The sequence below is a fragment of the Otolemur garnettii genome, unplaced genomic scaffold (assembly GCF_000181295.1).
Source record: "Otolemur garnettii isolate 467f Iridium unplaced genomic scaffold, OtoGar3 scaffold00022, whole genome shotgun sequence".
In the NCBI taxonomy this organism is placed as follows: domain Eukaryota; kingdom Metazoa; phylum Chordata; class Mammalia; order Primates; family Galagidae; genus Otolemur; species Otolemur garnettii.
The window spans coordinates 3,426,374-3,437,113 of NW_003852417.1; the positions used below are offsets into that span (position 1 = coordinate 3,426,374).

The following is a 10,740-nucleotide window of genomic DNA, read 5'->3' on the forward strand; positions in this document are numbered from 1 at the left end:
GGGTAATACTGAAACAGTCACAAAGGTTAAGAAAATACTGATAATCAAGGTACAAATGACGACAATGTTAAAATAGACAAAAATTGCTACACAAGAGCCTCTTTTAAAATTAAAAATAAAGAACACAACACATGAGTCAGGATGGTTTTCCTGTTCTACTCACGAATTTCAGTCTTTATAAGGTTTGTTATGTTGACATCTAGAAGAGTCTCTCTCTTTCTTTTTTTTCAGACAGAGTCTCAAGCTGTTGCCTTGGGCAGAGTGCCGTAGCATCACAGCTCACAGCAACCTCAAACTCTTGGGGTTAAACTATTCTCTTGCCTCAGTCTCCCAAGTAGCTGGGACTACAGGCGCCCACCACAATGCCTGGATATTTTTTGCTTGTAATTGTTATCATTGTTTGGTAGGCCCAGGCTCCATTCAAACCCACCAGCACCAGTGTATGTGGCTGGAGTCCTAGCGGCTGAGCTACAGGCACCAAGCCATGAAGAGTCTCTTATGACATCTGATGAAATCTCATTCCAGCTTCATAGGGTGGGTCTCAAGGAACCTCTCCATCCTGGTCGCGCCTTGGTCATTGTACAGTTTCAAAGTAGAGCAATATGGCCATGATGCTCAGGGGCATGGAGATGTAGCCTGTGTTCAGTGCCATCCCCATAACAGAAACCAGCATGGATTTCAACACAGTCCGCTCCCAGGGCTCCAGCACGTAGAGTGCCGTGTCCAGCAGGTACTCGTAGTAGAACCAGGACATCTGCTTCCAGGCAGGCGACAGCACCATCCATACCATGTGCCTCCCACAAGGCGGCCACACATCAGTCTCTGCGTGTATTTTTTATAAGCAGTTAGTGGTTGTGAGGTATTTGTCAGAACTGGGATTTAAGCTGCAACACAACCAGCCCATCATGTACTAGGCAGCCCCTTGAAAATTCCCCATATTTTGCTATGTAAAATATTTTTGGACCAAACTTTTAGGAAAACACCCCTTGAAAAAGCGGCTGGCTCTCCCTCAGGAGAGACTCATCTGGGAAGGGTTAACGATCCCCTGGTAAATCGCAGGTGGCCCTGCCCTCTGTAGCTCTGTGAAGGCTGCCCCTTCTTTCTCTCCTGGGAGCCTTTTCCTCCCCACCCTGTTGGGGGAGTTATAGCTGAGGTTTCCAGCAGAGCGGGAGCTGCTCAGACCACTCAGCCAGCCTCGCCAGTCCCTCCACTACCCTCCAGTGCCCCCTCTCCTGATCACAGTGGTGCTCCAGTCACGTCCCACCCGATACCAAATCCTTCCAGACTATAAACACATGTGCCCAGTGGGCCCAGGCAGGAGGGTGCAGCAGCCCTGGGAGGCCCACTGGGCTCCCTTTCTCCTTGGCCATACTGCCCATATATAATGCACATCCTTAGTTTTCCCTAAAACATATGGGAAAAAAACTGCACATTATACATACGGTTGCCTGCAGCGGGACCGGAAGGCGTGTCCAGCCCTGGCAGTGTGCACTGCCACCTACTCACGTGAACTGGAGGCCACCCACGTGTCCATCAACAGGAGCATACCTAGAGTGTGGGGCTCTGACTTTCTTTTTCTTTCTTTTTTTTGAGACAAGAGTCTTACTATGTTGCCCTGGGTAGAGTGCTGTGTTGTCACAGCTCATAGTAACTTCAAACTCTTGGGCTTAAGCGATTCTCTTGCCTCAGCCTCCCAAGTAACTGGGATGATAGGTACTCACCACATGCCTGGCTATTTTTTTGTTGCAGTTGTTTAGTTGTCTGGGGCCGGGTTCGAACCTGCCACCCTCGGTGCATATGGCTGGCACCGTAACCACTGCACTACGGGTGCTGAGCCAGGGGCTCCAACTTTCTAAATCTGCCAGACTAAGCAGCAGGTCCTGCACCACAAGGAGCTCCCCAGCCGTGGGGTAGGGCAGTGACTGTCTTCCGGGGAGAGGCAACTCCCTAAGTGCCTTCTCCTTTTGTGCTGGTGGTCTCCACTCATTCTGGCCCTACAGAGAGCACAGGCGTTTCTGGCTCTGGGAGAGGTCCAGCGTTGATGGTCAGCCCCTGTGAAGGTGAAAAGTACCTGCCTTAAGGGCCCAGGAACCAGGAGAAACTGATGAAGGCATCATGTCTCTGCAGAAGTGAACTAAGACCAACCAGGGGCCGTGCAGGGAAACAGCTGTGTCTGGGCTCTGCTGTCAGACTACCTGGGTTCAAATCCTGACTCTGTCACTTGTAAGCTCTCTGGGCCTCAGTTTCCATATCTGTTAAATGGACGTACTGAAAAGCTTGAACATAAGCGTTCCTTTCAGTGCCTTCATCAACCACATTGGAGTCTGAGGCAAAAGGAAATATCTGTTGTACTGACCTTGTCTTTATTTAAAATTTTGAGATTTTGTTTATAATGTATTTTGTATTCATTTTTATTTTTTAAAATGTTGTATTAAGGCTGGACACAGAGAATCATGCTGGTAATCCTAGCACTCTGGGAAGCCAAGACAGTTGGATCTCCTGAGTTCAGGATGGAGACCAGCCTGAGCAAAAATGAGACCCTGTCTCTACTAAAAATAGAAAAATGAGTGGGGCATTGTGGTGGGCACCTGTAGTCCCAGCTACTTGGGAAGCTGAGGCAAGAGGATTGCCTGAGCCCAAGAGCTGGAGATTGCTGTGAGTTATGATGCCACCTCAGTCTACTGAGGGTGGCCAAGTGAGATACTATCTCAAAAAATAAATAAATAATTTTTCAAAAAAATGTTGCGTTAATTAATGTATCATTTTTCTTGATGACTGAGTCTTTGATAGTCCCTTACATTTTAGACCCAAAGCAAGAGTCTCAACCTCCTCACCCTGGTCCCTGGCCTGGTTCTTAGAACAATGTCTGGTGGATACTAAGCTCCAGCCACTGTCATTCTATTGAATCCCTTTCTTAGCACTGATTCTAGAAGTCATAAATGTAATGAGAGAAAATATACAAATGCATAAAAAAGGAATAAACATCACTTATACCATCACCACCTAGAAAGGACTATTGGTGACATTCCAGTGCGTATCTTTCCACTCTTTTTTTCTGGGGTGAATATATACATGTATCTTCAATGGGTCATATTTCATGTCTGTGCTAGTATTTTTTGTAAGGTCAGTCAAGTGAAGCAGTGGAGTGGAGAAGGAACAAAAGAATCTGTGATTGGTTGTGATCAATTAGTAGTAAATACCACTCCACTCAGACCAGCCTATGATAATGTTTTTTTTGAGACTGAGTCTCACTTTGTTGCCTTCTATAGAATGCTGTGTTGTCATAGCTCACAGCAACCTCAAACTCTTGGACTCAAGCGATTCTCTTGCCTCAGCCTCCCAAGTAGCTGGGACTACAGGTGCCCACCACAGTGCCAAGCTATTTTTAGAGACGGGGTCTCACTCTTGCTCAGGCTGGTCTTGAACTTGTGAGCTCAGGCAATCCACCTGCCTTGGCCTTCTAGAGTGCTGGGATTATAGGTGTGAGCCACTGTGATCAGCTTGTGCTAGTATTTTTTTAACAGGTTAATTTATTAAGTGTTTCCCCATCATAACACAAACTTCAATTGTGTGATTTTTTTGTTGTTGTAGTTGTCATTGTTGTTTAGCAGGCCCAGGCTGGGCTTGAACCCACCAGCCATGGTATATGTGGCCAGCACCCCAACCACTGAGCTCCAGGTGCCAAGCCTTTTATTTTTAGAGAGAGTCTCACTTTGTTGTTCTCAGTAGAGTGCATGACATCATAGCTCACAGCAACCTCCAGCTCATAGGCTTAGGCCATTCTCTTGCCTCAGCCTCCTGAGTAGCTGAGACTATAGGTGGCCACCACTACACCTGGCTATTTTTTGTTGCAGTTTGGCTGGGGCTGGGTTTGAACCCACCACCCTCGGTATATGGGGCCAGTGCCCTACCTACTGAGCCATAGGTGCTGCCCTTTTTTTTTTTAATTGTGTGATTTTTTTTAATGGACTGTCTAACAGTCTTTGTCAGCAAGATACCATAATTTGTGTAACTGGTCCTCAATTGACAGACATTTTGTTTCCTTTTTCTTGCTGTTCTAAGTGACCTTGCACTGACCCATGTACTGTAAGTCCCTGAGTTACAAACATTTGACTCACACTTAGGAATGGAGGCTATTACAGTAATGTACATCAGGGGGTTCCCAACCATCAGGCCATGCAGGTTTCCAGTTACCATGCTTGTTGTAAAGTCATCATGTTGGTCAAAAATGTTACCATGTTCAGGTGGCACCTGTGGCTCAGTGAGTAGGGCGCTGGCCCCATATACTGAGGGTGGTGGGTTCGACCCCAGCCAAACTGCAAACAAAAAATAGTCTGGCATCATGGCGGGCACCTGTAGTCCCAGCTACTCGGGAGGCTGAGGCAAGAAACTCGCCTAAGCCCAAGAGCTAGAGGTTGCTGTGAGTTGTGATGCCATAGTACTCTACCGAGGGCGACAAAGTGAGACTCTGTCTCTAAAAAAAAAAAAAGAAAGTTACCATGCTCTTTGAAAAGTTAGCCAAGTTGTGTCAATGAGGGGTGCCAGTCTCTTCTTCCTGGTCTGATTCATAGTACTGTACACTTCAGACAGTTGGTTCCTGATATTCTTGTAACCCCTACACTGTCAAATCACATTTGCAAATCATATGACATTTTTGTCCTCACCCTGCAGCAATGCCTCAGAAACACAAACCAGATGCAAGTGTTGGTGATATGGTAATGAAAGAGGATACTTGGGAAGGGTGAGGTCTAGGACAACAGAGGTCTTCTCAAGGAGACGCCAAGGATACACTCGCAGGAGCCACACCATGGTGACTCAGCTCTTAGGAATCTGTAGACTTAACTTCCTGGGACCTGGAAATTTCCACTTCTGTGAAATCCTGTAGTTCTGTGGGGGCTGGAACAGTTTCTCCTTCTTGATTCAAAGTGACTAATGAGAAAGGTACCTGTGGGTTGGAACCTTTTGACTGAAGATAAAAAGGGAACGACCAAGCCAGTTGGGGAGCGTGGCAATTTGGAATTCTTCTATGCCGTTTGCTCTGACTGCTGAAATGAAACCCTTCCTCTTAGAAACATGGTGATTGGGGGCTCTTTCTCTCCATTGGGCCCTTTTTCTTGCAACAGTAAAAGAAAAATCATCACCATGCAAAATAAAGTAGAAATAATAAAGAGATCAGAGAGAGGTGAAACTCCATCATCCATATTCAGAGCATTTGCTTATAGTCAGTCAAAAATCAACAATTTTAAAAGACAAAGGTAGAATAATAGAGTGTGTGAAAGGCTATACCCCAGTGAATGCTATTTTTTTTTTTTTTGAGACAGAGTTTCACTCTGTCACCTGGAGTAGAGTGTTGTGGCATCCTAGCTCACAGCAATCTCAAACTCTTTAGGGCTCAAGAAATCCTTTTGCCTTAGCCTCTCGAGTAGCTGAGACTATAGATGCCCATCTAAACATCTGGCTGATTCTTTTTCTATTTTTAGCAGAAACAGGGTCTTGCTCTTGCTCAGGCTGTTCTCAAACTCCTGAGCTCAAGCGATCCTCCCACTTCAGCCTCCCAGAGCACTAGGGCCACAGGAATGAGCCACTGTGCCCTGCCAGTGAGATGGAAAGGATGCTGATGATTTGGACGGAAGACCAAAATCAGCAGAATATGCCCATTAGACTTTCTTTAGTGCAAAAAAGGCCCGAAGCCTTTTCAATTATTTCAAAGCTGCTTATACAGCGAGGGAGGGTGACAAGGAAGGTTATTTGCCAAACAAAAATTTTAATGTAAACAAAACTGGTTTGTTTTAGAAAAAAGGGCTGAAACTCCAGGATCGAAATCATCTTCTACAAAGGTGTTAGCCCATGCTCTTCATCTCATTGAAGCAGGAATGGCAGTTAAAGGAACAAGATCCTGACACAGAAAGGTTTACCAAAGTTTACTTTACAGTTGTGAAAGGCCTGAGATGCTACTGGCCATTTATGATGAGAAAAAGAAAAGCTCTGTGCTAACCTCCTTCGATGCCGGCTTCGAGGAAGTGACACCAGCAGCAGAATCAGACCCTGACTCTCCACCACCAGTGCCATCCTCTCCACATGTCCATCATCTTCTCCCTTATACAAGATTGTTTAAGGTTGTATTTGAGAACATGAAAGTATTTACATGCATAGAAAGGTAAAAATCAGTACTACATTAACCCAAACATTTGGCTAAGTTGCATTTAACAAGTAAATGTGCCTGTTCTAATTTACACGCAAATTCAACTTAAGAACAAACCTACAGAACCTATCTTGTTCGTATCCTGGGGACTGCCTCACCTGTCATTAGTATTTGGTTATAAGTAATATCTGTCTCAAGCTTGGTGTTTTGTTTTGTTTCGTTTAAAGAGATAAAGTCTTGCTATGTTGCCCAGGCTGGAGTGCAGAGGTATAATTATAGCTCACTACAGCCTGTACTCTTAGGCTCAAGTAATTCTCTTGCCTCAGCTTTCTTTTTTTTTTTTAGAGACAGAGTCTTACTTTGTCACCCTCGGTAGAGTCCCGTGGCATCACACAGCTCACAGCAACCTCCAGCTCTTTGGCTTAGGTGATTCTCTTGCCTCAGCCTCTCAAGTAGCTGGGGCTACAAGTGCCTGCCACAATGCCCGGCTTTTTTTTGTTGCAGCTGGCCAGGGCCGGGTTTGAACCCACCACTCTCAGTGTATGGGGCCAGCACTCTACCCACTGAACATCGCCCTTGCCTCAGCTTTCTAAGTAGCTGGACCTACAGGCATATGTCACCTCACCCAGCTAACTTTTTTATCTTTGTAGAGACAAGGTCTTGCTATGTTTGCCGTGGCTGATCTTGAACTCCTGGCCTCAAGTGATTCTCCCACCTCCACCTCCCAAACTACTAGAGTGACAGGCATGAGCCAACATGCCCAGCCTCAATCCCACTTAAATAAAATAAGCAGACTGTGTGTTAAGAACTGGGCTGTTGGCTCGGCACCTGTAGCTCAGCGGCTAGGGCGCCAGTCAAATACCATAGAGCTGTAGAATCCAGTCCAGGCCTGCAATCAACAATGACAACTACAACCAAAAAATAGCCTGGCGTTGTGGTGGGCACCTGTAGTCCCAGCTACTTGGGAGGCTGAGGCAAGTGAATCGCTTAAGCCCAAGATGTGAGGTTGCTATGAGCTGTGTGACGCCACGGTACTCTACTGAGGATGACAAAGTGAGACTCTGTCTCTAAAAAAAAAAAAAAAAAAGAAAAGAACTGGGCTGTCTTCCAGAACCCGAGCACAAAGTGTAGCCCATTTGCGGGCACAGCAAGACCAGGAGGTGAACGGCATCAGGATTTGACATGCTACCTCACCACTGCGGGCCCCTCCATCCTCAGAGCTCTGTGCCATTCTTTCTTCTACTTAAGCCACATGGTGGAAGATGGTCACTTATTAGTTTCCTAGTGGTGCACACAGCAGAACATATTAAAAACAATAGAAATTTATCATCTCACAGTTCTAGAGGCTGGAAGTTTGAAATCAGGGGATTGGCAGGGCTATACTCTCTCTGAAAGTTGGGAGAATCCTTCCTTGGCTCCTACAGTTTCTGGTGGTTTCCTGACAGCCCTTGATGGTCTTCGGCTTGTGGACACTTGTTTCTGATCTCTGTCTGTGTCATCAGATGGCTTTCGTCCTGTGTCTCTGTGTCTGTGCACCTATGTCTCTCTTCATCTTCTTACAAGGGTGCTACACATACGGAAATAAGTGTCCATCCTGCTCCTATCTGATCTCATCTTAATTACATCTGCAATGACCCCATTTCCATGTAAAGTTGCATTCTGAAGTACTGGGGTTAGGGATACCAGTTAACCTATAACATGCATACACATATATATATATACTCAGAATGTATTTCCAGGTATGGGAATTTCTGACACTGGCCACAGTTTGGGTAGATACTTAAGGATTGGAAAGGAAATTTAAGAATAACTTCTTATTTGGAAAGAAGTTCAAACTTGGGGCAGTGCCTGTGACTCAAAGAGTAGGGGGCTGGCTCCATATGCTGGAGGTGGTTCAAACCCGGCCCTGGCCAAACGCAACAAAAAAATAGCCGGGCCTGGTGGTGGGTGCCTGTAGTCCCAGCTCCTCAGGAGGGTGATGCAAGAGAATTGCCTAAGTCCAAGAGCTGGAGGTTGGTGAGCTGTGACACCACGGCACTCTACCAAGGGCAACAGAGTGAGACTCTGTCTCTAAAAAAAAAAATTAAAAAAAGAAGTTCAAACTTATAAACAGGTTACAAGAGTAAAAATAGTACAGAGAATGCCCGTCTATCCTGTTTTCAGTCACTGATTATTAACCATTTGCTTTATCCTTTGTTCTCTTCCTTTGCATGAGTGTGAGAAAGAGACAGAGTGTATGTATGTGTGGCTATTCTCTTACATATAAAATTCAATCAATTTAATGTTGATAATGATACTTCATCTAATTTATTGATTTTGTCAGCTGGCCTATTTTTTTTTTAAACAGAATCTCACTTTGTTGCCCCCAGTAGAGTGCCGTGGCATCACAGCTCACAGCAACCTCCAACTCTTGGTCTCAAGCAATTCTCTTGCCTCCGCCTCCCAAGTAGCTGGGACTACAGGCACCTGCCACAATGCCTGGCTATGTTTAGAGATGAGGTCTCCTTCTGGCTCAGGCTGGTCCCAAACCTGTGAGCTCAGGCAGTCTACCCAACTCGGCCTCCCAGAGTGCTAGGATTACAGGTGTAAGCTACCGTGCCTGGCCCATGAATGTCCCTTAAAAAAAAAAAAACAAAAACAACATTTGTTCTCCCTCTTTTACAGGATCCAGGCTGGCGTCAGGTATTAAAACAAATTGTTGTGTCTCTTTAGCCTCTATTAATCTGGAATGTTTCTGTGGCCTTTCTCTGTGTTTTGTGGCATTGACCCTTTGGGGGAATAGTCTGTCTTCCCCACTTTTTAAAATACAGCATTCTTCACTTGGCTTACCAGACGTTTTCCTGTGACTGGACTCAAGCTGTGCCCTCTCACCAGGACTGTGGCTCCTTTCCTTGCTTTCCACTGAGGACAAGCTTCTCCTTCACAGATGGGATTTGGGCAGAGTTGAGGTAGGCCTCCAGTGTACAAACTGAACCTTCTGTTTTCTGGTGGGGAGGTAAAGAGGTAGTTCACCAGGGAGAACTCTTATGTCACCCCCTCCCCCATACTTATGGAGTTGTGCCTCCAGCACATATTATAGGCCCGGGGCGTCCAATCTTTTGGCTTCTCTGGGCCATACTGGAAGAAGAAGAGCTGTCTTGGGCCACGCATTAAATACACAAATGCTAACGAAAGCTGATGAGCCAAAAAAAGGTCCATGCTTAATTTTTGAGATATCCTTCACTACAGATGAGCAAAAAAACCCTCACATCATAAGCCTAATTATCCAGTAGCCCATACAGAGAGTCTTTTAAAATCATGAAGCAGGTCCCAAGGTTGTGACCACTAATAAAGAAAATGCATATGTCTAAGTAGTAAAATGTTTCTGGGGAGTTTTTAAAATTGTTTTATGATGAAAAGAAAAGTGGGCAACATAAAACTAGGGGGGTATTTGACATTGTGTTTGAGAAACTCATGCATCGGTGTCTGGTTCAATGGAAGTAATTGCAATTCTCAGTGAGTTTTTGTTTTGGGGTTTTTTTGAGACAGAGTCTTACTCTGTTACCCTAGGTAGAGTGCTGTGGCATCGTAACTCACAGCAACCTCAAACTCTAGGGTTTGAGAAGTCCTTTTTCCTCGGCCTCCTAAGTTGCTGGGACTACAGGGTGCCTGCCACAATGCCCGGCTAGTTTTTCTGTTTTTAGTAGAGGCGGGGTCTCACTCTTGCTCAGGCTGGTCTTGAACTCCTGAGGTATAGCAATCCACCTGCCTCAGCCTCCCAGAGTGCTAGGATTACAGGCATGAGCCACTGCATCTGGCCTTCTCAGCGAGTTCTCAAGGTAATCATCAGATATTTTGGTTCTAATTTTATCCTTTGAGTGCTTCGTTCTTGAAAACAGTTGCTTGCAAATGTAGGTGGTGCCAAAAAGCAATAACACGAATAAGGTGTGATTTTGCAGCGAGGGATATCTGTCTTTCCGGTAAGACATGCAATCAAATTTTTCTTTAAGTTGAATGTCAGATTGCAGCTCTGTGCATTCCGTGTCAAAATTGGCAGGTAACATATTTATGTTGACTGAAAATGGAGTTGCAAATGCACCAAAATATTGATTATTTTCCCAGAAATCTTGAAATCTGTTGTTGAGTTCTTCTATCAAATCAAAAAGCAAAGCTGCATATTTTTCACTGTTCACAGGACTGTGTTTAGCCAAAGTGTCAAAACGCATAAACTTGTTTGCCTTAATTTGAGTTTGTGGTAATTTCATTTAGAAAACTGTTATGTAGAGAACTAAAAATAGGCCTGCCATTTGATCCTACAATTCCTCTACTAAGTATATATCCAGAAGATCAAAAATCACACTACAACAAAGATATTTGTACCAGAATGTTTACTGCAGCCCAATTCATAATTGCTAAGTCATGGAAGAAGCCCAAGTGCCCATCGACCTACGAATGGATCAATAAATTGTGGTATATGTACACCATGGAATACTATGCAGCCCTAAATAAGGATGGAGACTTTTCCTCCTTCATGTTTACATGGATGGAGCTGGAACATATTCTTCTTAGCAAAGTATCTCAAGAATGGAAGAAAAAGTATCCAATGTACTCAGCCCTAT

General features: G+C 44.9%; 1 pseudogene; it reads right to left on the reverse strand.

The window, feature by feature from the left end:
• Window positions 1-574: 574 nt before the first annotated feature.
• On the reverse strand, window positions 575-790 carry LOC100952078 (annotated as a pseudogene).
• Between the last annotated feature and the right edge of the window lie 9,950 nt (window positions 791-10,740).